The following is a 3,044-nucleotide window of genomic DNA, read 5'->3' as shown; positions in this document are numbered from 1 at the left end:
TTAGTCCTTCAGAGATCGAATAATGAAGACTTAATGCTTATCACCTTTGCAGAATAAAAATATTAACGGCCCAATTAGCGCGAGATAGATATGACATCAAAGATTTAAAAATATACCGCTGAAATAGTCAAACTTAAGACAACACTGCTGTGTTATAAGGAATGCCTACGACGAATTAAACAGCAAAGGTAGTACATTAGATACACCAGTTAGAGGAAATAGGGAAACCATAAAAAGTTAAAGTTGCTTTATGGTGTATTGGTATCTCAATAACTAAAAGACAGTTTTTAGGCATTTCAGCTCAAAACCGAGAAAACATGGTTTAGGAGAATGATAAGCGGAACCAGCAGAAAATACATTATTTTAGAAAAAGAATGAATCAGATATTGATTTCTTTCTTGACAATTTTGTTTCACATACTAAATGAGTTATTATATTAAAATAAAAAGGATTAAAATGTTGTTTCATTTATAAGCATTCCTGCTTGTACATTGCTAGTTGCGGAAAGAGTCTGGAAAGTCTCTTTAAAGCGCCGAATAGTACACTAATAGTAGTAGTATTCACCTTGGGCATCACTCATGTCACCCAAATTTTTTAAGAAGAAGCCGAAGTGAAATTGAAAAACATATGATTTTAAATCGATTTTCTTAAACCTTGAAATAATTGTAACAACTTCTGATTCTCTCTTATTTCTTCTGATCCTTTGTTTATAGTTAGGGTCTTTATGATGTCTCTATGACCTCCTCCTACTTTGCTTCTGAGAGGTCTGAGAGTTTTGAAAAAAAATTTTTGATTACATCTTTATTAGATATGCTTAGTACAATCTTAATTATTACTAATTAAACTAATTTATTACTACATTTCATTTGTCCTTAGATAAATCCACAAGCAAGACGAGTGCGAGATAAATACATCAAAATGTATATCTCAATTATAAATTTATAATAACTTAAGCTATAGTTTACACCAAAGGTATACTCTTTATATAATTTCGTATGGTTTGGTTCGCTTCTAACTTCTGATATTGTGTGCGTTGTCTAGTAGTTGTAGTTTTTCCACGGTAGTATAACTTCGAGTTTTCACGTTAGTATGAGATCATCGCGCAGTTCTTCGTTGGTTACGTAGAGATATGCATTGGTAATTAATCGAAAAATTTTGCTTTGACAGCGTTGGATGACTAGTTGATTTAAATTTTTAGTACAACCCCATATTTGCAACCCGTAGGTCAAAATTTTACTTTCTATAGTCTAGTTTAGTCCACCATTTACATTAGTTGTCTTTTTCGTTGTAGGCGTGACTGTGCCCGTAAGCCCGTAATTCTACCAATTGCCAATATTGCTTACTTTGATCGGAGGGGGCAGAGGAATTTCGTCTTCTCGCTTCTTAGTTTTTAATGCTTATAAAACTTTTGGCGATTGGCGACGTCATCTCTGACTTCTTACATTTCATTTCTTATTTCGGTCCAATGAGATTGTTCCCCTACCTCTAATACTAGTTCATCGTCATCAGTATAGTAGACTTCTGCATAATTAGTTTGCCTTCTTGGTGAATCTTGCGTGTGACCTTGCAGTTGCAAACGGATAGCAGCCATATCCTCAGTTAATTACAACAGTTGGTTCAAATGCTTGTTATTCGTTCTTAATTCTTCGTTTTCTTTCATTAATATATTATATTATTAAATTCATTATGTTGTGTTATTACAGTTAAATATTTTTTCACTAACATACATTTTCTTCACTTGTTGGAAAACGTGGAACGTCTTTTGTTTGAAAGCACGTATTTATTTCTGAAGTTTTTATTGAATATATTTTTAGCATGTTGCAACTGCACTGATTATTAGTACGGTAAACAGTACAAAACAGTAAGTAGTTTTTTCGAAATTCGAAAATTCGAACAAGTACATCAACAAAGGCTGCAATTAAAAACCGCTTAAAGTACCTTAAATAAGTTTTGAAGAAACTATGTTAAAGGATGAACCATTTCAATTTGTTATTTGCTAAATAGAAATGAAATATTTAATTATATTTTATGCAATTTACTTATCTAAAAATATGCCTGAGAAAAGATACATGATAGATCAGACTGCTGAACGATATGGCCATAGAGAATTACGCCTTCCCCACTATCACTGCATATTTAATAAAATTCAGTTGATAAGGGGTATTATAAAGAATTATTACAATAATTATTTAGATCGATGAAGGTATTGAAACCACAACTGTCTGGATTTAGGGAAATAAGCATTGTCGACAATAGCACCTCCAGTTTGGATGAGCTTGATCTGACGTATTGAAGAATAAATTGGCAAATAAAGAAATCGTGAGCAATTTTTTAATCGATTAGAACTAAATAGATTAGTTACAACTAAATAATATAATTAATATACTTTAACTGCATGAAATCATATTTTAAAGGGTGAAAACTTTATATGCATGTGTGTTATTGTTCAGAATACACATGAGCGTTTGGTGAACATGTGCGAGGAGAGATATAATATTAACTTGTTTTACAGATATGGCAAATGCAAGAGAATGCAAGGATTAAGTCTAGTTTTATCAGGAAAGTTATATACGTAGTAACAGAACAAACTCAGCAGAAGTTCATCAATACCAAAATGACTTTACAAGGAAACAACTAAACTAAATCTCATAAAAAAAACTAAAATTCATTACTCAGATAGTAGTTGATTAAGGGTATTAGGCCTTCCAGGGTTACCACTTCATAAGAAAACGCCCCTAGAACCCTACTGATATTAGTGTGGAATGTGGAACAAAGTAGAAAAAACTTAAATATAATAAAACAACTCTAACTTATTAATAATTGTGGCTGTATAATTAATTGAAGTTTTAAAATCTTCGATAATATATGCATTAGATGTACTGTAATGTTGAAATAAATTATATTAGATAATGTTTTTATTTCATTATTTTATTTATATAAGAATTTTTTTATATGCCAAAGTGAAAATCTACTAAAACTCAGAGTTGATGCGGCAAAATTGCGACGTTTCAACGTAATCAATTTAGACCACGTGGGTTCCCTGC

The sequence above is a fragment of the Rhynchophorus ferrugineus genome, unplaced genomic scaffold, assembly GCF_030347505.1.
Source record: "Rhynchophorus ferrugineus isolate W39M unplaced genomic scaffold, kcgeb_rfMv2 rfM10, whole genome shotgun sequence".
Taxonomy (NCBI): domain Eukaryota; kingdom Metazoa; phylum Arthropoda; class Insecta; order Coleoptera; family Curculionidae; genus Rhynchophorus; species Rhynchophorus ferrugineus.
This window is presented reverse-complemented; position numbering follows the sequence as displayed.